This window comes from Camelina sativa, chromosome 12 (genome assembly GCF_030686135.1).
Source record: "Camelina sativa cultivar CO46 ecotype springtype chromosome 12, ASM3068613v1".
Lineage (NCBI taxonomy): Eukaryota > Viridiplantae > Streptophyta > Magnoliopsida > Brassicales > Brassicaceae > Camelina > Camelina sativa.
Genome location: NC_141891.1, coordinates 31,545,428 through 31,566,591, shown reverse-complemented (window position 1 = coordinate 31,566,591; position 21,164 = coordinate 31,545,428). Strand labels below are relative to the sequence as shown.

At 47.2% G+C, this 21,164-nt stretch overlaps 41 non-coding genes across 41 annotated transcripts; all 41 read right to left on the bottom strand.

Moving 5' to 3' along the window:
- Positions 1 to 108: 108 nt before the first annotated feature.
- On the bottom strand, positions 109 to 227 carry LOC147932264 (5S ribosomal RNA). Its single transcript, XR_015576732.1, has one exon. It is a non-coding gene; the product is annotated as a 5S ribosomal RNA (ribosomal RNA).
- Positions 228 to 627: 400 nt separating this feature from the next.
- LOC147932263 (5S ribosomal RNA) lies at positions 628 to 746 on the bottom strand. Its single transcript, XR_015576103.1, has one exon. It is a non-coding gene; the product is annotated as a 5S ribosomal RNA (ribosomal RNA).
- A 402-nt stretch (positions 747 to 1,148) lies between these two features.
- On the bottom strand, positions 1,149 to 1,267 carry LOC147932262 (5S ribosomal RNA). Its single transcript, XR_015576092.1, has one exon. It is a non-coding gene; the product is annotated as a 5S ribosomal RNA (ribosomal RNA).
- A 396-nt stretch (positions 1,268 to 1,663) lies between these two features.
- Positions 1,664 to 1,782, bottom strand: LOC147932261 (5S ribosomal RNA). The gene has a single exon (XR_015576081.1). It is a non-coding gene; the product is annotated as a 5S ribosomal RNA (ribosomal RNA).
- Positions 1,783 to 2,181: 399 nt separating this feature from the next.
- On the bottom strand, positions 2,182 to 2,300 carry LOC147932260 (5S ribosomal RNA). Its single transcript, XR_015576720.1, has one exon. It is a non-coding gene; the product is annotated as a 5S ribosomal RNA (ribosomal RNA).
- Positions 2,301 to 2,697: 397 nt separating this feature from the next.
- LOC147932259 (5S ribosomal RNA) lies at positions 2,698 to 2,816 on the bottom strand. The gene has a single exon (XR_015576709.1). It is a non-coding gene; the product is annotated as a 5S ribosomal RNA (ribosomal RNA).
- Positions 2,817 to 3,217: 401 nt separating this feature from the next.
- LOC147932258 (5S ribosomal RNA) lies at positions 3,218 to 3,336 on the bottom strand. Its single transcript, XR_015576070.1, has one exon. It is a non-coding gene; the product is annotated as a 5S ribosomal RNA (ribosomal RNA).
- Positions 3,337 to 3,743: 407 nt separating this feature from the next.
- Positions 3,744 to 3,862, bottom strand: LOC147932257 (5S ribosomal RNA). Its single transcript, XR_015575733.1, has one exon. It is a non-coding gene; the product is annotated as a 5S ribosomal RNA (ribosomal RNA).
- Positions 3,863 to 4,266: 404 nt separating this feature from the next.
- LOC147932256 (5S ribosomal RNA) lies at positions 4,267 to 4,385 on the bottom strand. The gene has a single exon (XR_015576355.1). It is a non-coding gene; the product is annotated as a 5S ribosomal RNA (ribosomal RNA).
- Positions 4,386 to 4,785: 400 nt separating this feature from the next.
- Positions 4,786 to 4,904, bottom strand: LOC147932255 (5S ribosomal RNA). Its single transcript, XR_015576059.1, has one exon. It is a non-coding gene; the product is annotated as a 5S ribosomal RNA (ribosomal RNA).
- A 399-nt stretch (positions 4,905 to 5,303) lies between these two features.
- LOC147932254 (5S ribosomal RNA) lies at positions 5,304 to 5,422 on the bottom strand. Its single transcript, XR_015575896.1, has one exon. It is a non-coding gene; the product is annotated as a 5S ribosomal RNA (ribosomal RNA).
- A 399-nt stretch (positions 5,423 to 5,821) lies between these two features.
- LOC147932253 (5S ribosomal RNA) lies at positions 5,822 to 5,940 on the bottom strand. The gene has a single exon (XR_015576354.1). It is a non-coding gene; the product is annotated as a 5S ribosomal RNA (ribosomal RNA).
- A 401-nt stretch (positions 5,941 to 6,341) lies between these two features.
- Positions 6,342 to 6,460, bottom strand: LOC147932252 (5S ribosomal RNA). Its single transcript, XR_015575646.1, has one exon. It is a non-coding gene; the product is annotated as a 5S ribosomal RNA (ribosomal RNA).
- Positions 6,461 to 6,861: 401 nt separating this feature from the next.
- Positions 6,862 to 6,980, bottom strand: LOC147932251 (5S ribosomal RNA). The gene has a single exon (XR_015576048.1). It is a non-coding gene; the product is annotated as a 5S ribosomal RNA (ribosomal RNA).
- A 401-nt stretch (positions 6,981 to 7,381) lies between these two features.
- On the bottom strand, positions 7,382 to 7,500 carry LOC147932250 (5S ribosomal RNA). Its single transcript, XR_015575895.1, has one exon. It is a non-coding gene; the product is annotated as a 5S ribosomal RNA (ribosomal RNA).
- A 399-nt stretch (positions 7,501 to 7,899) lies between these two features.
- On the bottom strand, positions 7,900 to 8,018 carry LOC147932249 (5S ribosomal RNA). Its single transcript, XR_015576353.1, has one exon. It is a non-coding gene; the product is annotated as a 5S ribosomal RNA (ribosomal RNA).
- Positions 8,019 to 8,416: 398 nt separating this feature from the next.
- On the bottom strand, positions 8,417 to 8,535 carry LOC147932248 (5S ribosomal RNA). Its single transcript, XR_015576037.1, has one exon. It is a non-coding gene; the product is annotated as a 5S ribosomal RNA (ribosomal RNA).
- Positions 8,536 to 8,934: 399 nt separating this feature from the next.
- Positions 8,935 to 9,053, bottom strand: LOC147932247 (5S ribosomal RNA). The gene has a single exon (XR_015576026.1). It is a non-coding gene; the product is annotated as a 5S ribosomal RNA (ribosomal RNA).
- A 400-nt stretch (positions 9,054 to 9,453) lies between these two features.
- LOC147932246 (5S ribosomal RNA) lies at positions 9,454 to 9,572 on the bottom strand. The gene has a single exon (XR_015576528.1). It is a non-coding gene; the product is annotated as a 5S ribosomal RNA (ribosomal RNA).
- Positions 9,573 to 9,970: 398 nt separating this feature from the next.
- LOC147932245 (5S ribosomal RNA) lies at positions 9,971 to 10,089 on the bottom strand. Its single transcript, XR_015576015.1, has one exon. It is a non-coding gene; the product is annotated as a 5S ribosomal RNA (ribosomal RNA).
- Positions 10,090 to 10,489: 400 nt separating this feature from the next.
- LOC147932244 (5S ribosomal RNA) lies at positions 10,490 to 10,608 on the bottom strand. Its single transcript, XR_015576004.1, has one exon. It is a non-coding gene; the product is annotated as a 5S ribosomal RNA (ribosomal RNA).
- A 399-nt stretch (positions 10,609 to 11,007) lies between these two features.
- LOC147932243 (5S ribosomal RNA) lies at positions 11,008 to 11,126 on the bottom strand. Its single transcript, XR_015576527.1, has one exon. It is a non-coding gene; the product is annotated as a 5S ribosomal RNA (ribosomal RNA).
- Positions 11,127 to 11,523: 397 nt separating this feature from the next.
- On the bottom strand, positions 11,524 to 11,642 carry LOC147932242 (5S ribosomal RNA). The gene has a single exon (XR_015575993.1). It is a non-coding gene; the product is annotated as a 5S ribosomal RNA (ribosomal RNA).
- A 399-nt stretch (positions 11,643 to 12,041) lies between these two features.
- On the bottom strand, positions 12,042 to 12,160 carry LOC147932241 (5S ribosomal RNA). Its single transcript, XR_015575982.1, has one exon. It is a non-coding gene; the product is annotated as a 5S ribosomal RNA (ribosomal RNA).
- Positions 12,161 to 12,558: 398 nt separating this feature from the next.
- LOC147932240 (5S ribosomal RNA) lies at positions 12,559 to 12,677 on the bottom strand. The gene has a single exon (XR_015575971.1). It is a non-coding gene; the product is annotated as a 5S ribosomal RNA (ribosomal RNA).
- A 397-nt stretch (positions 12,678 to 13,074) lies between these two features.
- On the bottom strand, positions 13,075 to 13,193 carry LOC147932239 (5S ribosomal RNA). Its single transcript, XR_015575960.1, has one exon. It is a non-coding gene; the product is annotated as a 5S ribosomal RNA (ribosomal RNA).
- A 398-nt stretch (positions 13,194 to 13,591) lies between these two features.
- Positions 13,592 to 13,710, bottom strand: LOC147932238 (5S ribosomal RNA). Its single transcript, XR_015575949.1, has one exon. It is a non-coding gene; the product is annotated as a 5S ribosomal RNA (ribosomal RNA).
- A 397-nt stretch (positions 13,711 to 14,107) lies between these two features.
- LOC147932237 (5S ribosomal RNA) lies at positions 14,108 to 14,226 on the bottom strand. The gene has a single exon (XR_015575938.1). It is a non-coding gene; the product is annotated as a 5S ribosomal RNA (ribosomal RNA).
- Positions 14,227 to 14,624: 398 nt separating this feature from the next.
- On the bottom strand, positions 14,625 to 14,743 carry LOC147932236 (5S ribosomal RNA). Its single transcript, XR_015575927.1, has one exon. It is a non-coding gene; the product is annotated as a 5S ribosomal RNA (ribosomal RNA).
- A 400-nt stretch (positions 14,744 to 15,143) lies between these two features.
- On the bottom strand, positions 15,144 to 15,262 carry LOC147932235 (5S ribosomal RNA). Its single transcript, XR_015575645.1, has one exon. It is a non-coding gene; the product is annotated as a 5S ribosomal RNA (ribosomal RNA).
- Positions 15,263 to 15,662: 400 nt separating this feature from the next.
- Positions 15,663 to 15,781, bottom strand: LOC147932234 (5S ribosomal RNA). The gene has a single exon (XR_015575644.1). It is a non-coding gene; the product is annotated as a 5S ribosomal RNA (ribosomal RNA).
- Positions 15,782 to 16,185: 404 nt separating this feature from the next.
- On the bottom strand, positions 16,186 to 16,304 carry LOC147932233 (5S ribosomal RNA). Its single transcript, XR_015576035.1, has one exon. It is a non-coding gene; the product is annotated as a 5S ribosomal RNA (ribosomal RNA).
- Positions 16,305 to 16,704: 400 nt separating this feature from the next.
- Positions 16,705 to 16,823, bottom strand: LOC147932232 (5S ribosomal RNA). The gene has a single exon (XR_015575643.1). It is a non-coding gene; the product is annotated as a 5S ribosomal RNA (ribosomal RNA).
- Positions 16,824 to 17,222: 399 nt separating this feature from the next.
- On the bottom strand, positions 17,223 to 17,341 carry LOC147932231 (5S ribosomal RNA). The gene has a single exon (XR_015575642.1). It is a non-coding gene; the product is annotated as a 5S ribosomal RNA (ribosomal RNA).
- A 403-nt stretch (positions 17,342 to 17,744) lies between these two features.
- On the bottom strand, positions 17,745 to 17,863 carry LOC147932230 (5S ribosomal RNA). Its single transcript, XR_015576034.1, has one exon. It is a non-coding gene; the product is annotated as a 5S ribosomal RNA (ribosomal RNA).
- Positions 17,864 to 18,262: 399 nt separating this feature from the next.
- Positions 18,263 to 18,381, bottom strand: LOC147932229 (5S ribosomal RNA). The gene has a single exon (XR_015577014.1). It is a non-coding gene; the product is annotated as a 5S ribosomal RNA (ribosomal RNA).
- A 397-nt stretch (positions 18,382 to 18,778) lies between these two features.
- LOC147932228 (5S ribosomal RNA) lies at positions 18,779 to 18,897 on the bottom strand. The gene has a single exon (XR_015577015.1). It is a non-coding gene; the product is annotated as a 5S ribosomal RNA (ribosomal RNA).
- Positions 18,898 to 19,300: 403 nt separating this feature from the next.
- On the bottom strand, positions 19,301 to 19,419 carry LOC147932227 (5S ribosomal RNA). Its single transcript, XR_015576033.1, has one exon. It is a non-coding gene; the product is annotated as a 5S ribosomal RNA (ribosomal RNA).
- Positions 19,420 to 19,817: 398 nt separating this feature from the next.
- On the bottom strand, positions 19,818 to 19,936 carry LOC147932226 (5S ribosomal RNA). Its single transcript, XR_015577013.1, has one exon. It is a non-coding gene; the product is annotated as a 5S ribosomal RNA (ribosomal RNA).
- Positions 19,937 to 20,333: 397 nt separating this feature from the next.
- On the bottom strand, positions 20,334 to 20,452 carry LOC147932225 (5S ribosomal RNA). The gene has a single exon (XR_015575916.1). It is a non-coding gene; the product is annotated as a 5S ribosomal RNA (ribosomal RNA).
- A 402-nt stretch (positions 20,453 to 20,854) lies between these two features.
- Positions 20,855 to 20,973, bottom strand: LOC147932224 (5S ribosomal RNA). The gene has a single exon (XR_015576677.1). It is a non-coding gene; the product is annotated as a 5S ribosomal RNA (ribosomal RNA).
- Between the last annotated feature and the right edge of the window lie 191 nt (positions 20,974 to 21,164).

Here is a 21,164-nt window from a genome sequence, read left to right as displayed (position 1 = left end):
AAAGGTATTATGGGTTGCGTGGTTCCTCACGGTCTGAAAGTTACGACGTTCTCTATGTACTATAGTCTTGCGAAACAACCAAAAAAAAAAAAGGGGGGGGGGGAGGGAGGGATGCAACACGAGGACTTCCCGGGAGGTCACCCATCCTAGTACTACTCTCGCCCAAACACGCTTAACTGCGGAGTTCTGATGGGATCCGGTGCATTAGTGCTGGTATGATCGCATCCGTTAGTATATCCCATGCAATCGCATATATACTTTTTTGAAAACTGAATGGATCATTCGATGTGGGTCCCACTTGATATGCGGACCGGTTTAGTCACCTTGGACGTGCTTCCAACGTCCAAAAACAAGTGATAACCATGTCCAAACACTGTTTTGGAGCCGTAACTAATTGTGTCGGGATCACAAAAAAACATCTCAACTGCCTTCAAACGTCAAAATCTGCCCTCGAGAATGGTCCAATGGTACGAAGACCCATTGCCTTACCAGAAGCTCTCTTGGGGCTTTTCAAAAAGGTATTATGGGTTGCGTGGTTCCTCACGGTCTGAAAGTTACGACGTTCTCTATGTACTATAGTCTTGCGAAACAACCAAAAAAAAAAAAAGGGGGGGGGGAGGGGAGGGAGGGATGCAACACGAGGACTTCCCGGGAGGTCACCCATCCTAGTACTACTCTCGCCCAAGCACGCTTAACTGCGGAGTTCTGATGGGATCCGGTGCATTAGTGCTGGTATGATCGCATCCGTTAGTATATCCCATGCAATCGCATATATACTTTTTTGAAAACTGAATGGATCATTCGATGTGGGTCCCACTTGATATGCGGACCGGTTTAGTCACCTTGGACGTGCTTCCAACGTCCAAAAACAAGCGATAACCATGTCCAAACACTGTTTTGGAGCCGTAACTAATTGTGTCGGGATCACAAAAAAACATCTCAACTGCCTTCAAACGTCAAAATCTGCCCTCGAGAATGGTCCAATGGTACGAAGACCCATTGCGTTACCAGAAGCTCTCTTGGGGCTTTTCAAAAAGGTATTATGGGTTGCGTGGTTCCTCACGGTCTGAAAGTTACGACGTTCTCTATGTACTATAGTCTTGCGAAACAACCAAAAAAAAAAAAAGGGGGGGGGGGGGGGGGAGGGAGGGATGCAACACGAGGACTTCCCGGGAGGTCACCCATCCTAGTACTACTCTCGCCCAAGCACGCTTAACTGCGGAGTTCTGATGGGATCCGGTGCATTAGTGCTGGTATGATCGCATCCGTTAGTATATCCCATGCAATCGCATATATACTTTTTTGAAAACTGAATGGATCATTCGATGTGGGTCCCACTTGATATGCGGACCGGTTTAGTCACCTTGGACGTGCTTCCAACGTCCAAAAACAAGCGATAACCATGTCCAAACACTGTTTTGGAGCCGTAACTAATTGTGTCGGGATCACAAAAAAACATCTCAACTGCCTTCAAACGTCAAAATCTGCCCTCGAGAATGGTCCAATGGTACGAAGACCCATTGCCTTACCAGAAGCTCTCTTGGGGCTTTTCAAAAAGGTATTATGGGTTGCGTGGTTCCTCACGGTCTGAAAGTTACGACGTTCTCTATGTACTATAGTCTTGGGAAACAACCAAAAAAAAAAAAGGGGGGGGGGGGAGGGAGGGATGCAACACGAGGACTTCCCGGGAGGTCACCCATCCTAGTACTACTCTCGCCCAAGCACGCTTAACTGCGGAGTTCTGATGGGATCCGGTGCATTAGTGCTGGTATGATCGCATCCGTTAGTATATCCCATGCAATCGCATATATACTTTTTTGAAAACTGAATGGATCATTCGATGTGGGTCCCACTTGATATGCGGACCGGTTTAGTCACCTTGGACGTGCTTCCAACGTCCAAAAACAAGCGATAACCATGTCCAAACACTGTTTTGGAGCCGTAACTAATTGTGTCGGGATCACAAAAAAACATCTCAACTGCCTTCAAACGTCAAAATCTGCCCTCGAGAATGGTCCAATGGTACGAAGACCCATTGCGTTACCAAAAGCTCTCTTGGGGCTTTTCAAAAAGGTATTATGGGTTGCGTGGTTCCTCACGGTCTGAAAGTTACGACGTTCTCTATGTACTATAGTCTTGCGAAACAACCAAAAAAAAAAAAAGGGGGGGGGGGGGGAGGGAGGGATGCAACACGAGGACTTCCCGGGAGGTCACCCATCCTAGTACTACTCTCGCCCAAACACGCTTAACTGCGGAGTTCTGATGGGATCCGGTGCATTAGTGCTGGTATGATCGCATCCGTTAGTATATCCCATGCAATCGCATATATACTTTTTTGAAAACTGAATGGATCATTCGATGTGGGTCCCACTTGATATGCGGACCGGTTTAGTCACCTTGGACGTGCTTCCAACGTCCAAAAACAAGTGATAACCATGTCCAAACACTGTTTTGGAGCCGTAACTAATTGTGTCGGGATCACAAAAAAACATCTCAACTGCCTTCAAACGTCAAAATCTGCCCTCGAGAATGGTCCAATGGTACGAAGACCCATTGCCTTACCAGAAGCTCTCTTGGGGCTTTTCAAAAAGGTATTATGGGTTGCGTGGTTCCTCACGGTCTGAAAGTTACGACGTTCTCTATGTACTATAGTCTTGGGAAACAACCAAAAAAAAAAAAGGGGGGGGGGGGGAGGGAGGGATGCAACACGAGGACTTCCCGGGAGGTCACCCATCCTAGTACTACTCTCGCCCAAACACGCTTAACTGCGGAGTTCTGATGGGATCCGGTGCATTAGTGCTGGTATGATCGCATCCGTTAGTATATCCCATGCAATCGCATATATACTTTTTTGAAAACTGAATGGATCATTCGATGTGGGTCCCACTTGATATGCGGACCGGTTTAGTCACCTTGGACGTGCTTCCAACGTCCAAAAACAAGTGATAACCATGTCCAAACACTGTTTTGGAGCCGTAACTAATTGTGTCGGGATCACAAAAAAACATCTCAACTGCCTTCAAACGTCAAAATCTGCCCTCGAGAATGGTCCAATGGTACGAAGACCCATTGCCTTACCAGAAGCTCTCTTGGGGCTTTTCAAAAAGGTATTATGGGTTGCGTGGTTCCTCACGGTCTGAAAGTTACGACGTTCTCTATGTACTATAGTCTTGCGAAACAACCAAAAAAAAAAAAAAGGGGGGGGGGAGGGGAGGGAGGGATGCAACACGAGGACTTCCCGGGAGGTCACCCATCCTAGTACTACTCTCGCCCAAGCACGCTTAACTGCGGAGTTCTGATGGGATCCGGTGCATTAGTGCTGGTATGATCGCATCCGTTAGTATATCCCATGCAATCGCATATATACTTTTTTGAAAACTGAATGGATCATTCGATGTGGGTCCCACTTGATATGCGGACCGGTTTAGTCACCTTGGACGTGCTTCCAACGTCCAAAAACAAGCGATAACCATGTCCAAACACTGTTTTGGAGCCGTAACTAATTGTGTCGGGATCACAAAAAAACATCTCAACTGCCTTCAAACGTCAAAATCTGCCCTCGAGAATGGTCCAATGGTACGAAGACCCATTGCCTTACCAGAAGCTCTCTTGGGGCTTTTCAAAAAGGTATTATGGGTTGCGTGGTTCCTCACGGTCTGAAAGTTACGACGTTCTCTATGTACTATAGTCTTGCGAAACAACCAAAAAAAAAAAAAAAGGGGGGGGGGGGGGGGGGGGAGGGAGGGATGCAACACGAGGACTTCCCGGGAGGTCACCCATCCTAGTACTACTCTCGCCCAAGCTCGCTTAACTGCGGAGTTCTGATGGGATCCGGTGCATTAGTGCTGGTATGATCGCATCCGTTAGTATATCCCATGCAATCGCATATATACTTTTTTGAAAACTGAATGGATCATTCGATGTGGGTCCCACTTGATATGCGGACCGGTTTAGTCACCTTGGACGTGCTTCCAACGTCCAAAAACAAGCGATAACCATGTCCAAACACTGTTTTGGAGCCGTAACTAATTGTGTCGGGATCACAAAAAAACATCTCAACTGCCTTCAAACGTCAAAATCTGCCCTCGAGAATGGTCCAATGGTACAAAGACCCATTGCCTTACCAGAAGCTCTCTTGGGGCTTTTCAAAAAGGTATTATGGGTTGCGTGGTTCCTCACGGTCTGAAAGTTACGACGTTCTCTATGTACTATAGTCTTGCGAAACAACCAAAAAAAAAAAAAAAGGGGGGGGGGGGGGGGGAGGGAGGGATGCAACACGAGGACTTCCCGGGAGGTCATCCATCCTAGTACTACTCTCGCCCAAGCACGCTTAACTGCGGAGTTCTGATGGGATCCGGTGCATTAGTGCTAGTACGATCGCATCCGTTAGTATATCCCATGCAATCGCATATATACTTTTTTGAAAACTGAATGGATCATTCGATGTGGGTCCCACTTGATATGCGGACCGGTTTAGTCACCTTGGACGTGCTTCCAACGTCCAAAAACAAGCGATAACCATGTCCAAACACTGTTTTGGAGCCGTAACTAATTGTGTCGGGATCACAAAAAAACATCTCAACTGCCTTCAAACGTCAAAATCTGCCCTCGAGAATGGTCCAATGGTACGAAGACCCATTGCCTTACCAGAAGCTCTCTTGGGGCTTTTCAAAAAGGTATTATGGGTTGCGTGGTTCCTCACGGTCTGAAAGTTACGACGTTCTCTATGTACTATAGTCTTGGGAAACAACCAAAAAAAAAAAAAGGGGGGGGGGGGGGGAGGGAGGGATGCAACACGAGGACTTCCCGGGAGGTCACCCATCCTAGTACTACTCTCGCCCAAGCACGCTTAACTGCGGAGTTCTGATGGGATCCGGTGCATTAGTGCTGGTATGATCGCATCCGTTAGTATATCCCATGCAATCGCATATATACTTTTTTGAAAACTGAATGGATCATTCGATGTGGGTCCCACTTGATATGCGGACCGGTTTAGTCACCTTGGACGTGCTTCCAACGTCCAAAAACAAGCGATAACCATGTCCAAACACTGTTTTGGAGCCGTAACTAATTGTGTCGGGATCACAAAAAAACATCTCAACTGCCTTCAAACGTCAAAATCTGCCCTCGAGAATGGTCCAATGGTACAAAGACCCATTGCCTTACCAGAAGCTCTCTTGGGGCTTTTCAAAAAGGTATTATGGGTTGCGTGGTTCCTCACGGTCTGAAAGTTACGACGTTCTCTATGTACTATAGTCTTGGGAAACAACCAAAAAAAAAAAAAGGGGGGGGGGGGGGAGGGAGGGATGCAACACGAGGACTTCCCGGGAGGTCACCCATCCTAGTACTACTCTCGCCCAAGCACGCTTAACTGCGGAGTTCTGATGGGATCCGGTGCATTAGTGCTGGTATGATCGTATCCGTTAGCATATCCCATGCAATCGCATATATACTTTTTTGAAAACTGAATGGATCATTCGATGTGGGTCCCACTTGATATGCGGACCGGTTTAGTCACCTTGGACGTGCTTCCAACGTCCAAAAACAAGCGATAACCATGTCCAAACACTGTTTTGGAGCCGTAACTAATTGTGTCGGGATCACAAAAAAACATCTCAACTGCCTTCAAACGTCAAAATCTGCCCTCGAGAATGGTCCAATGGTACAAAGACCCATTGCCTTACCAGAAGCTCTCTTGGGGCTTTTCAAAAAGGTATTATGGGTTGCGTGGTTCCTCACGGTCTGAAAGTTACGACGTTCTCTATCTACTATAGTCTTGCGAAACAACCAAAAAAAAAAAAAAGGGGGGGGGGGGGAGGGAGGGATGCAACACGAGGACTTCCCGGGAGGTCATCCATCCTAGTACTACTCTCGCCCAAGCACGCTTAACTGCGGAGTTCTGATGGGATCCGGTGCATTAGTGCTAGTACGATCGCATCCGTTAGTATATCCCATGCAATCGCATATATACTTTTTTGAAAACTGAATGGATCATTCGATGTGGGTCCCACTTGATATGCGGACCGGTTTAGTCACCTTGGACGTGCTTCCAACGTCCAAAAACAAGCGATAACCATGTCCAAACACTGTTTTGGAGCCGTAACTAATTGTGTCGGGATCACAAAAAAACATCTCAACTGCCTTCAAACGTCAAAATCTGCCCTCGAGAATGGTCCAATGGTACGAAGACCCATTGCCTTACCAGAAGCTCTCTTGGGGCTTTTCAAAAAGGTATTATGGGTTGCGTGGTTCCTCACGGTCTGAAAGTTACGACGTTCTCTATGTACTATAGTCTTGCGAAACAACCAAAAAAAAAAAAAAGGGGGGGGGGGGGGGAGGGAGGGATGCAACACGAGGACTTCCCGGGAGGTCACCCATCCTAGTACTACTCTCACCCAAGCACGCTTAACTGCGGAGTTCTGATGGGATCCGGTGCATTAGTGCTGGTATGATCGCATCCGTTAGTATATCCCATGCAATCGCATATATACTTTTTTGAAAACTGAATGGATCATTCGATGTGGGTCCCACTTGATATGCGGACCGGTTTAGTCACCTTGGACGTGCTTCCAACGTCCAAAAACAAGCGATAACCATGTCCAAACACTGTTTTGGAGCCGTAACTAATTGTGTCGGGATCACAAAAAAACATCTCAACTGCCTTCAAACGTCAAAATCTGCCCTCGAGAATGGTCCAATGGTACGAAGACCCATTGCCTTACCAGAAGCTCTCTTGGGGCTTTTCAAAAAGGTATTATGGGTTGCGTGGTTCCTCACGGTCTGAAAGTTACGACGTTCTCTATGTACTATAGTCTTGGGAAACAACCAAAAAAAAAAAAAGGGGGGGGGGGGGGGGAGGGAGGGATGCAACACGAGGACTTCCCGGGAGGTCACCCATCCTAGTACTACTCTCGCCCAAGCACGCTTAACTGCGGAGTTCTGATGGGATCCGGTGCATTAGTGCTGGTATGATCGCATCCGTTAGTATATCCCATGCAATCGCATATATACTTTTTTGAAAACTGAATGGATCATTCGATGTGGGTCCCACTTGATATGCGGACCGGTTTAGTCACCTTGGACGTGCTTCCAACGTCCAAAAACAAGCGATAACCATGTCCAAACACTGTTTTGGAGCCGTAACTAATTGTGTCGGGATCACAAAAAAACATCTCAACTGCCTTCAAACGTCAAAATCTGCCCTCGAGAATGGTCCAATGGTACAAAGACCCATTGCCTTACCAGAAGCTCTCTTGGGGCTTTTCAAAAAGGTATTATGGGTTGCGTGGTTCCTCACGGTCTGAAAGTTACGACGTTCTCTATGTACTATAGTCTTGGGAAACAACCAAAAAAAAAAAAAGGGGGGGGGGGGGGGGAGGGAGGGATGCAACACGAGGACTTCCCGGGAGGTCACCCATCCTAGTACTACTCTCGCCCAAGCACGCTTAACTGCGGAGTTCTGATGGGATCCGGTGCATTAGTGCTGGTATGATCGTATCCGTTAGCATATCCCATGCAATCGCATATATACTTTTTTGAAAACTGAATGGATCATTCGATGTGGGTCCCACTTGATATGCGGACCGGTTTAGTCACCTTGGACGTGCTTCCAACGTCCAAAAACAAGCGATAACCATGTCCAAACACTGTTTTGGAGCCGTAACTAATTGTGTCGGGATCACAAAAAAACATCTCAACTGCCTTCAAACGTCAAAATCTGCCCTCGAGAATGGTCCAATGGTACAAAGACCCATTGCCTTACCAGAAGCTCTCTTGGGGCTTTTCAAAAAGGTATTATGGGTTGCGTGGTTCCTCACGGTCTGAAAGTTACGACGTTCTCTATCTACTATAGTCTTGCGAAACAACCAAAAAAAAAAAAAAGGGGGGGGGGGGGAGGGAGGGATGCAACACGAGGACTTCCCGGGAGGTCATCCATCCTAGTACTACTCTCGCCCAAGCACGCTTAACTGCGGAGTTCTGATGGGATCCGGTGCATTAGTGCTAGTACGATCGCATCCGTTAGTATATCCCATGCAATCGCATATATACTTTTTTGAAAACTGAATGGATCATTCGATGTGGGTCCCACTTGATATGCGGACCGGTTTAGTCACCTTGGACGTGCTTCCAACGTCCAAAAACAAGCGATAACCATGTCCAAACACTGTTTTGGAGCCGTAACTAATTGTGTCGGGATCACAAAAAAACATCTCAACTGCCTTCAAACGTCAAAATCTGCCCTCGAGAATGGTCCAATGGTACGAAGACCCATTGCCTTACCAGAAGCTCTCTTGGGGCTTTTCAAAAAGGTATTATGGGTTGCGTGGTTCCTCACGGTCTGAAAGTTACGACGTTCTCTATGTACTATAGTCTTGGGAAACAACCAAAAAAAAAAAAAGGGGGGGGGGGGGAGGGAGGGATGCAACACGAGGACTTCCCGGGAGGTCACCCATCCTAGTACTACTCTCGCCCAAGCACGCTTAACTGCGGAGTTCTGATGGGATCCGGTGCATTAGTGCTGGTATGATCGCATCCGTTAGTATATCCCATGCAATCGCATATATACTTTTTTGAAAACTGAATGGATCATTCGATGTGGGTCCCACTTGATATGCGGACCGGTTTAGTCACCTTGGACGTGCTTCCAACGTCCAAAAACAAGCGATAACCATGTCCAAACACTGTTTTGGAGCCGTAACTAATTGTGTCGGGATCACAAAAAAACATCTCAACTGCCTTCAAACGTCAAAATCTGCCCTCGAGAATGGTCCAATGGTACGAAGACCCATTGCCTTACCAGAAGCTCTCTTGGGGCTTTTCAAAAAGGTATTATGGGTTGCGTGGTTCCTCACGGTCTGAAAGTTACGACGTTCTCTATGTACTATAGTCTTGGGAAACAACCAAAAAAAAAAAAAGGGGGGGGGGGGGGAGGGAGGGATGCAACACGAGGACTTCCCGGGAGGTCACCCATCCTAGTACTACTCTCGCCCAAGCACGCTTAACTGCGGAGTTCTGATGGGATCCGGTGCATTAGTGCTGGTATGATCGCATCCGTTAGTATATCCCATGCAATCGCATATATACTTTTTTGAAAACTGAATGGATCATTCGATGTGGGTCCCACTTGATATGCGGACCGGTTTAGTCACCTTGGACGTGCTTCCAACGTCCAAAAACAAGCGATAACCATGTCCAAACACTGTTTTGGAGCCGTAACTAATTGTGTCGGGATCACAAAAAAACATCTCAACTGCCTTCAAACGTCAAAATCTGCCCTCGAGAATGGTCCAATGGTACAAAGACCCATTGCCTTACCAGAAGCTCTCTTGGGGCTTTTCAAAAAGGTATTATGGGTTGCGTGGTTCCTCACGGTCTGAAAGTTACGACGTTCTCTATGTACTATAGTCTTGCGAAACAACCAAAAAAAAAAAAAAGGGGGGGGGGGGGGAGGGAGGGATGCAACACGAGGACTTCCCGGGAGGTCACCTATCCTAGTACTACTCTCGCCCAAGCACGCTTAACTGCGGAGTTCTGATGGGATCCGGTGCATTAGTGCTAGTACGATCGCATCCGTTAGTATATCCCATGCAATCGCATATATACTTTTTTGAAAACTGAATGGATCATTCGATGTGGGTCCCACTTGATATGCGGACCGGTTTAGTCACCTTGGACGTGCTTCCAACGTCCAAAAACAAGCGATAACCATGTCCAAACACTGTTTTGGAGCCGTAACTAATTGTGTCGGGATCACAAAAAAACATCTCAACTGCCTTCAAACGTCAAAATCTGCCCTCGAGAATGGTCCAATGGTACGAAGACCCATTGCCTTACCAGAAGCTCTCTTGGGGCTTTTCAAAAAGGTATTATGGGTTGCGTGGTTCCTCACGGTCTGAAAGTTACGACGTTCTCTATGTACTATAGTCTTGGGAAACAACCAAAAAAAAAAAAAGGGGGGGGGGGGGAGGGAGGGATGCAACACGAGGACTTCCCGGGAGGTCACCCATCCTAGTACTACTCTCGCCCAAGCACGCTTAACTGCGGAGTTCTGATGGGATCCGGTGCATTAGTGCTGGTATGATCGCATCCGTTAGTATATCCCATGCAATCGCATATATACTTTTTTGAAAACTGAATGGATCATTCGATGTGGGTCCCACTTGATATGCGGACCGGTTTAGTCACCTTGGACGTGCTTCCAACGTCCAAAAACAAGCGATAACCATGTCCAAACACTGTTTTGGAGCCGTAACTAATTGTGTCGGGATCACAAAAAAACATCTCAACTGCCTTCAAACGTCAAAATCTGCCCTCGAGAATGGTCCAATGGTACGAAGACCCATTGCCTTACCAGAAGCTCTCTTGGGGCTTTTCAAAAAGGTATTATGGGTTGCGTGGTTCCTCACGGTCTGAAAGTTACGACGTTCTCTATGTACTATAGTCTTGGGAAACAACCAAAAAAAAAAAAAGGGGGGGGGGGGGGGAGGGAGGGATGCAACACGAGGACTTCCCGGGAGGTCACCCATCCTAGTACTACTCTCGCCCAAGCACGCTTAACTGCGGAGTTCTGATGGGATCCGGTGCATTAGTGCTGGTATGATCGCATCCGTTAGTATATCCCATGCAATCGCATATATACTTTTTTGAAAACTGAATGGATCATTCGATGTGGGTCCCACTTGATATGCGGACCGGTTTAGTCACCTTGGACGTGCTTCCAACGTCCAAAAACAAGCGATAACCATGTCCAAACACTGTTTTGGAGCCGTAACTAATTGTGTCGGGATCACAAAAAAACATCTCAACTGCCTTCAAACGTCAAAATCTGCCCTCGAGAATGGTCCAATGGTACAAAGACCCATTGCCTTACCAGAAGCTCTCTTGGGGCTTTTCAAAAAGGTATTATGGGTTGCGTGGTTCCTCACGGTCTGAAAGTTACGACGTTCTCTATGTACTATAGTCTTGCGAAACAACCAAAAAAAAAAAAAAGGGGGGGGGGGGGAGGGAGGGATGCAACACGAGGACTTCCCGGGAGGTCACCTATCCTAGTACTACTCTCGCCCAAGCACGCTTAACTGCGGAGTTCTGATGGGATCCGGTGCATTAGTGCTAGTACGATCGCATCCGTTAGTATATCCCATGCAATCGCATATATACTTTTTTGAAAACTGAATGGATCATTCGATGTGGGTCCCACTTGATATGCGGACCGGTTTAGTCACCTTGGACGTGCTTCCAACGTCCAAAAACAAGCGATAACCATGTCCAAACACTGTTTTGGAGCCGTAACTAATTGTGTCGGGATCACAAAAAAACATCTCAACTGCCTTCAAACGTCAAAATCTGCCCTCGAGAATGGTCCAATGGTACGAAGACCCATTGCCTTACCAGAAGCTCTCTTGGGGCTTTTCAAAAAGGTATTATGGGTTGCGTGGTTCCTCACGGTCTGAAAGTTACGACGTTCTCTATGTACTATAGTCTTGGGAAACAACCAAAAAAAAAAAAAGGGGGGGGGGGGAGGGAGGGATGCAACACGAGGACTTCCCGGGAGGTCACCCATCCTAGTACTACTCTCGCCCAAGCACGCTTAACTGCGGAGTTCTGATGGGATCCGGTGCATTAGTGCTGGTATGATCGCATCCGTTAGTATATCCCATGCAATCGCATATATACTTTTTTGAAAACTGAATGGATCATTCGATGTGGGTCCCACTTGATATGCGGACCGGTTTAGTCACCTTGGACGTGCTTCCAACGTCCAAAAACAAGCGATAACCATGTCCAAACACTGTTTTGGAGCCGTAACTAATTGTGTCGGGATCACAAAAAAACATCTCAACTGCCTTCAAACGTCAAAATCTGCCCTCGAGAATGGTCCAATGGTACGAAGACCCATTGCCTTACCAGAAGCTCTCTTGGGGCTTTTCAAAAAGGTATTATGGGTTGCGTGGTTCCTCACGGTCTGAAAGTTACGACGTTCTCTATGTACTATAGTCTTGGGAAACAACCAAAAAAAAAAAAAGGGGGGGGGGGGGGAGGGAGGGATGCAACACGAGGACTTCCCGGGAGGTCACCCATCCTAGTACTACTCTCGCCCAAGCACGCTTAACTGCGGAGTTCTGATGGGATCCGGTGCATTAGTGCTGGTATGATCGCATCCGTTAGTATATCCCATGCAATCGCATATATACTTTTTTGAAAACTGAATGGATCATTCGATGTGGGTCCCACTTGATATGCGGACCGGTTTAGTCACCTTGGACGTGCTTCCAACGTCCAAAAACAAGCGATAACCATGTCCAAACACTGTTTTGGAGCCGTAACTAATTGTGTCGGGATCACAAAAAAACATCTCAACTGCCTTCAAACGTCAAAATCTGCCCTCGAGAATGGTCCAATGGTACAAAGACCCATTGCCTTACCAGAAGCTCTCTTGGGGCTTTTCAAAAAGGTATTATGGGTTGCGTGGTTCCTCACGGTCTGAAAGTTACGACGTTCTCTATGTACTATAGTCTTGGGAAACAACCAAAAAAAAAAAAAGGGGGGGGGGGGGAGGGAGGGATGCAACACGAGGACTTCCCGGGAGGTCACCCATCCTAGTACTACTCTCGCCCAAGCACGCTTAACTGCGGAGTTCTGATGGGATCCGGTGCATTAGTGCTGGTATGATCGCATCCGTTAGTATATCCCATGCAATCGCATATATACTTTTTTGAAAACTGAATGGATCATTCGATGTGGGTCCCACTTGATATGCGGACCGGTTTAGTCACCTTGGACGTGCTTCCAACGTCCAAAAACAAGCGATAACCATGTCCAAACACTGTTTTGGAGCCGTAACTAATTGTGTCGGGATCACAAAAAAACATCTCAACTGCCTTCAAACGTCAAAATCTGCCCTCGAGAATGGTCCAATGGTACGAAGACCCATTGCCTTACCAGAAGCTCTCTTGGGGCTTTTCAAAAAGGTATTATGGGTTGCGTGGTTCCTCACGGTCTGAAAGTTACGACGTTCTCTATGTACTATAGTCTTGGGAAACAACCAAAAAAAAAAAAAGGGGGGGGGGGGAGGGAGGGATGCAACACGAGGACTTCCCGGGAGGTCACCCATCCTAGTACTACTCTCGCCCAAGCACGCTTAACTGCGGAGTTCTGATGGGATCCGGTGCATTAGTGCTGGTATGATCGCATCCGTTAGTATATCCCATGCAATCGCATATATACTTTTTTGAAAACTGAATGGATCATTCGATGTGGGTCCCACTTGATATGCGGACCGGTTTAGTCACCTTGGACGTGCTTCCAACGTCCAAAAACAAGCGATAACCATGTCCAAACACTGTTTTGGAGCCGTAACTAATTGTGTCGGGATCACAAAAAAACATCTCAACTGCCTTCAAACGTCAAAATCTGCCCTCGAGAATGGTCCAATGGTACGAAGACCCATTGCCTTACCAGAAGCTCTCTTGGGGCTTTTCAAAAAGGTATTATGGGTTGCGTGGTTCCTCACGGTCTGAAAGTTACGACGTTCTCTATGTACTATAGTCTTGGGAAACAACCAAAAAAAAAAAAAGGGGGGGGGGGGGAGGGAGGGATGCAACACGAGGACTTCCCGGGAGGTCACCCATCCTAGTACTACTCTCGCCCAAGCACGCTTAACTGCGGAGTTCTGATGGGATCCGGTGCATTAGTGCTGGTATGATCGCATCCGTTAGTATATCCCATGCAATCGCATATATACTTTTTTGAAAACTGAATGGATCATTCGATGTGGGTCCCACTTGATATGCGGACCGGTTTAGTCACCTTGGACGTGCTTCCAACGTCCAAAAACAAGCGATAACCATGTCCAAACACTGTTTTGGAGCCGTAACTAATTGTGTCGGGATCACAAAAAAACATCTCAACTGCCTTCAAACGTCAAAATCTGCCCTCGAGAATGGTCCAATGGTACGAAGACCCATTGCCTTACCAGAAGCTCTCTTGGGGCTTTTCAAAAAGGTATTATGGGTTGCGTGGTTCCTCACGGTCTGAAAGTTACGACGTTCTCTATGTACTATAGTCTTGGGAAACAACCAAAAAAAAAAAAAGGGGGGGGGGGGAGGGAGGGATGCAACACGAGGACTTCCCGGGAGGTCACCCATCCTAGTACTACTCTCGCCCAAGCACGCTTAACTGCGGAGTTCTGATGGGATCCGGTGCATTAGTGCTGGTATGATCGCATCCGTTAGTATATCCCATGCAATCGCATATATACTTTTTTGAAAACTGAATGGATCATTCGATGTGGGTCCCACTTGATATGCGGACCGGTTTAGTCACCTTGGACGTGCTTCCAACGTCCAAAAACAAGCGATAACCATGTCCAAACACTGTTTTGGAGCCGTAACTAATTGTGTCGGGATCACAAAAAAACATCTCAACTGCCTTCAAACGTCAAAATCTGCCCTCGAGAATGGTCCAATGGGACGAAGACCCATTGCCTTACCAGAAGCTCTCTTGGGGCTTTTCAAAAAGGTATTATGGGTTGCGTGGTTCCTCACGGTCTGAAAGTTACGACGTTCTCTATGTACTATAGTCTTGGGAAACAACCAAAAAAAAAAAAAGGGGGGGGGGGGGAGGGAGGGATGCAACACGAGGACTTCCCGGGAGGTCACCCATCCTAGTACTACTCTCGCCCAAGCACGCTTAACTGCGGAGTTCTGATGGGATCCGGTGCATTAGTGCTGGTATGATCGCATCCGTTAGTATATCCCATGCAATCGCATATATACTTTTTTGAAAACTGAATGGATCATTCGATGTGGGTCCCACTTGATATGCGGACCGGTTTAGTCACCTTGGACGTGCTTCCAACGTCCAAAAACAAGCGATAACCATGTCCAAACACTGTTTTGGAGCCGTAACTAATTGTGTCGGGATCACAAAAAAACATCTCAACTGCCTTCAAACGTCAAAATCTGCCCTCGAGAATGGTCCAATGGTACGAAGACCCATTGCCTTACCAGAAGCTCTCTTGGGGCTTTTCAAAAAGGTATTATGGGTTGCGTGGTTCCTCACGGTCTGAAAGTTACGACGTTCTCTATGTACTATAGTCTTGCGAAACAACCAAAAAAAAAAAAAAGGGGGGGGGGGGGGAGGGAGGGATGCAACACGAGGACTTCCCGGGAGGTCACCCATCCTAGTACTACTCTCACCCAAGCACGCTTAACTGCGGAGTTCTGATGGGATCCGGTGCATTAGTGCTGGTATGATCGCATCCGTTAGTATATCCCATGCAATCGCATATATACTTTTTTGAAAACTGAATGGATCATTCGATGTGGGTCCCACTTGATATGCGGACCGGTTTAGTCACCTTGGACGTGCTTCCAACGTCCAAAAACAAGCGATAACCATGTCCAAACACTGTTTTGGAGCCGTAACTAATTGTGTCGGGATCACAAAAAAACATCTCAACTGCCTTCAAACGTCAAAATCTGCCCTCGAGAATGGTCCAATGGTACGAAGACCCATTGCCTTACCAGAAGCTCTCTTGGGGCTTTTCAAAAAGGTATTATGGGTTGCGTGGTTCCTCACGGTCTGAAAGTTACGACGTTCTCTATGTACTATAGTCTTGGGAAACAACCAAAAAAAAAAAAAGGGGGGGGGGGGGGGAGGGAGGGATGCAACACGAGGACTTCCCGGGAGGTCACCCATCCTAGTACTACTCTCACCCAAGCACGCTTAACTGCGGAGTTCTGATGGGATCCGGTGCATTAGTGCTGGTATGATCGCATCCGTTAGTATATCCCATGCAATCGCATATATACTTTTTTGAAAACTGAATGGATCATTCGATGTGGGTCCCACTTGATATGCGGACCGGTTTAGTCACCTTGGACGTGCTTCCAACGTCCAAAAACAAGCGATAACCATGTCCAAACACTGTTTTGGAGCCGTAACTAATTGTGTCGGGATCACAAAAAAACATCTCAACTGCCTTCAAACGTCAAAATCTGCCCTCGAGAATGGTCCAATGGTACGAAGACCCATTGCCTTACCAGAAGCTCTCTTGGGGCTTTTCAAAAAGGTATTATGGGTTGCGTGGTTCCTCACGGTCTGAAAGTTACGACGTTCTCTATGTACTATAGTCTTGCGAAACAACCAAAAAAAAAAAAAAGGGGGGGGGGGGGGGGGGAGGGAGGGATGCAACACGAGGACTTCCCGGGAGGTCACCCATCCTAGTACTACTCTCGCCCAAGCACGCTTAACTGCGGAGTTCTGATGGGATCCGGTGCATTAGTGCTAGTACGATCGCATCCGTTAGTATATCCCATGCAATCGTATATATACTTTTTTGAAAACTGAATGGATCATTCGATGTGGGTCCCACTTGATATGCGGACCGGTTTAGTCACCTTGGACGTGCTTCCAACGTCCAAAAACAAGCGATAACCATGTCCAAACACTGTTTTGGAGCCGTAACTAATTGTGTCGGGATCACAAAAAAACATCTCAACTGCCTTCAAACGTCAAAATCTGCCCTCGAGAATGGTCCAATGGCACGAAGACCCATTGCCTTACCAGAAGCTCTCTTGGGGCTTTTCAAAAAGGTATTATGGGTTGCGTGGTTCCTCACGGTCTGAAAGTTACGACGTTCTCTATGTACTATAGTCTTGCGAAACAACCAAAAAAAAAAAAAAGGGGGGGGGGGGGGAGGGAGGGATGCAACACGAGGACTTCCCGGGAGGTCACCCATCCTAGTACTACTCTCACCCAAGCACGCTTAACTGCGGAGTTCTGATGGGATCCGGTGCATTAGTGCTGGTATGATCGCATCCGTTAGTATATCCCATGCAATCGCATATATACTTTTTTGAAAACTGAATGGATCATTCGATGTGGGTCCCACTTGATATGCGGACCGGTTTAGTCACCTTGGACGTGCTTCCAACGTCCAAAAACAAGCGATAACCATGTCCAAACACTGTTTTGGAGCCGTAACTAATTGTGTCGGGATCACAAAAAAACATCTCAACTGCCTTCAAACGTCAAAATCTGCCCTCGAGAATGGTCCAATGGTACGAAGACCCATTGCCTTACCAGAAGCTCTCTTGGGGCTTTTCAAAAAGGTATTATGGGTTGCGTGGTTCCTCACGGTCTGAAAGTTACGACGTTCTCTATGTACTATAGTCTTGGGAAACAACCAAAAAAAAAAAAAGGGGGGGGGGGGGGAGGGAGGGATGCAACACGAGGACTTCCCGGGAGGTCACCCATCCTAGTACTACTCTCACCCAAGCACGCTTAACTGCGGAGTTCTGATGGGATCCGGTGCATTAGTGCTGGTATGATCGCATCCGTTAGTATATCCCATGCAATCGCATATATACTTTTTTGAAAACTGAATGGATCATTCGATGTGGGTCCCACTTGATATGCGGACCGGTTTAGTCACCTTGGACGTGCTTCCAACGTCCAAAAACAAGCGATAACCATGTCCAAACACTGTTTTGGAGCCGTAACTAATTGTGTCGGGATCACAAAAAAACATCTCAACTGCCTTCAAACGTCAAAATCTGCCCTCGAGAATGGTCCAATGGTACGAAGACCCATTGCCTTACCAGAAGCTCTCTTGGGGCTTTTCAAAAAGGTATTATGGGTTGCGTGGTTCCTCACGGTCTGAAAGTTACGACGTTCTCTATGTACTATAGTCTTGCGAAACAACCAAAAAAAAAAAAAAGGGGGGGGGGGGGGGGGAGGGAGGGATGCAACACGAGGACTTCCCGGGAGGTCACCCATCCTAGTACTACTCTCGCCCAAGCACGCTTAACTGCGGAGTTCTGATGGGATCCGGTGCATTAGTGCTAGTACGATCGCATCCGTTAGTATATCCCATGCAATCGTATATATACTTTTTTGAAAACTGAATGGATCATTCGATGTGGGTCCCACTTGATATGCGGACCGGTTTAGTCACCTTGGACGTGCTTCCAACGTCCAAAAACAAGCGATAACCATGTCCAAACACTGTTTTGGAGCCGTAACTAATTGTGTCGGGATCACAAAAAAACATCTCAACTGCCTTCAAACGTCAAAATCTGCCCTCGAGAATGGTCCAATGGTACGAAGACCCATTGCCTTACCAGAAGCTCTCTTGGGGCTTTTCAAAAAGGTATTATGGGTTGCGTGGTTCCTCACGGTCTGAAAGTTACGACGTTCTCTATGTACTATAGTCTTGCGAAACAACCAAAAAAAAAAAAGGGGGGGTGGGGGGGAGGGAGGGATGCAACACGAGGACTTCCCGGGAGGTCACCCATCCTAGTACTACTCTCGCCCAAGCACGCTTAACTGCAGAGTTCTGATGGGATCCGGTGCATTAGTGCTGGTATGATCGCATCCGTTAGTATATCCCATGCAATCGCATATATACTTTTTTGAAAACTGAATGGATCATTCGATGTGGGTCCCACTTGATATGCGGACCGGTTTAGTCACCTTGGACGTGCTTCCAACGTCCAAAAACAAGCGATAACCATGTCCAAACACTGTTTTGGAGCCGTAACTAATTGTGTCGGGATCACAAAAAAACATCTCAACTGCCTTCAAACGTCAAAATCTGCCCTCGAGAATGGTCCAATGGCACGAAGACCCATTGCCTTACCAGAAGCTCTCTTGGGGCTTTTCAAAAAGGTATTATGGGTTGCGTGGTTCCTCACGGTCTGAAAGTTACGACGTTCTCTATGTACTATAGTCTTGGGAAACAACCAAAAAAAAAAAAAGGGGGGGGGGGGAGGGAGGGATGCAACACGAGGACTTCCCGGGAGGTCAACCATCCTAGTACTACTCTCGCCCAAGCACGCTTAACTGCGGAGTTCTGATGGGATCCGGTGCATTAGTGCTGGTATGATCGCATCCGTTAGTATATCCCATGCAATCGCATATATACTTTTTTGAAAACTGAATGGATCATTCGATGTGGGTCCCACTTGATATGCGGACCGGTTTAGTCACCTTGGACGTGCTTCCAACGTCCAAAAACAAGCGATAACCATGTCCAAACACTGTTTTGGAGCCGTAACTAATTGTGTCGGGATCACAAAAAAACATCTCAACTGCCTTCAAACGTCAAAATCTGCCCTCGAGAATGGTCCAATGGTACGAAGACCCATTGCCTTACCAGAAGCTCTCTTGGGGCTTTTCAAAAAGGTATTATGGGTTGCGTGGTTCCTCACGGTCTGAAAGTTACGACGTTCTCTATGTACTATAGTCTTGCGAAACAACCAAAAAAAAAAAAAAGGGGGGGGGGGGGGGGGAGGGAGGGATGCAACACGAGGACTTCCCGGGAGGTCACCCATCCTAGTACTACTCTCGCCCAAGCACGCTTAACTGCGGAGTTCTGATGGGATCCGGTGCATTAGTGCTAGTACGATCGCATCCGTTAGTATATCCCATGCAATCGTATATATACTTTTTTGAAAACTGAATGGATCATTCGATGTGGGTCCCACTTGATATGCGGACCGGTTTAGTCACCTTGGACGTGCTTCCAACGTCCAAAAACAAGCGATAACCATGTCCAAACACTGTTTTGGAGCCGTAACTAATTGTGTCGGGATCACAAAAAAACATCTCAACTGCCTTCAAACGTCAAAATCTGCCCTCGAGAATGGTCCAATGGTACGAAGACCCATTGCCTTACCAGAAGCTCTCTTGGGGCTTTTCAAAAAGGTATTATGGGTTGCGTGGTTCCTCACGGTCTGAAAGTTACGACGTTCTCTATGTACTATAGTCTTGCGAAACAACCAAAAAAAAAAAAGGGGGGGGGGGGGGAGGGAGGGATGCAACACGAGGACTTCCCGGGAGGTCACCCATCCTAGTACTACTCTCGCCCAAGCACGCTTAACTGCAGAGTTCTGATGGGATCCGGTGCATTAGTGCTGGTATGATCGCATCCGTTAGTATATCCCATGCAATCGCATATATACTTTTTTGAAAACTGAATGGATCATTCGATGTGGGTCCCACTTGATATGCGGACCGGTTTAGTCACCTTGGACGTGCTTCCAACGTCCAAAAACAAGCGATAACCATGTCCAAACACTGTTTTGGAGCCGTAACTAATTGTGTCGGGATCACAAAAAAACATCTCAACTGCCTTCAAACGTCAAAATCTGCCCTCGAGAATGGTCCAATGGCACGAAGACCCATTGCCTTACCAGAAGCTCTCTTGGGGCTTTTCAAAAAGGTATTATGGGTTGCGTGGTTCCTCACGGTCTGAAAGTTACGACGTTCTCTATGTACTATAGTCTTGGGAAACAACCAAAAAAAAAAAAAGGGGGGGGGGGGAGGGAGGGATGCAACACGAGGACTTCCCGGGAGGTCACCCATCCTAGTACTACTCTCGCCCAAGCACGCTTAACTGCGGAGTTCTGATGGGATCCGGTGCATTAGTGCTGGTATGATCGCATCCGTTAGTATATCCCATGCAATCGCATATATACTTTTTTGAAAACTGAATGGATCATTCGATGTGGGTCCCACTTGATATGCGGACCGGTTTAGTCACCTTGGACGTGCTTCCAACGTCCAAAAACAAGCGATAACCATGTCCAAACACTGTTTTGGAGCCGTAACTAATTGTGTCGGGATCACAAAAAAACATCTCAACTGCCTTCAAACGTCAAAATCTGCCCTCGAGAATGGTCCAATGGTACGAAGACCCATTGCCTTACCAGAAGCTCTCTTGGGGCTTTTCAAAAAGGTATTATGGGTTGCGTGGTTCCTCACGGTCTGAAAGTTACGACGTTCTCTATGTACTATAGTCTTGCGAAACAACCAAAAAAAAAAAAAGGGGGGGGGGGGGGGGGAGGGAGGGATGCAACACGAGGACTTCCCGGGAGGTCACCCATCCTAGTACTACTCTCGCCCGAGCACGCTTAACTGCGGAGTTCTGATGGGATCCGGTGCATTAGTGCTGGTATGATCGCATCCGTTAGTATATCCCATGCAATCGCATATATACTTTTTTGAAAACTGAATGGATCATTCGATGTGGGTCCCACTTGATATGCGGACCGGTTTAGTCACCTTGGACGTGCTTCCAACGTCCAAAAACAAGCGATAACCATGTCCAAACACTGTTTTGGAGCCGTAACTAATTGTGTCGGGATCACAAAAAAACA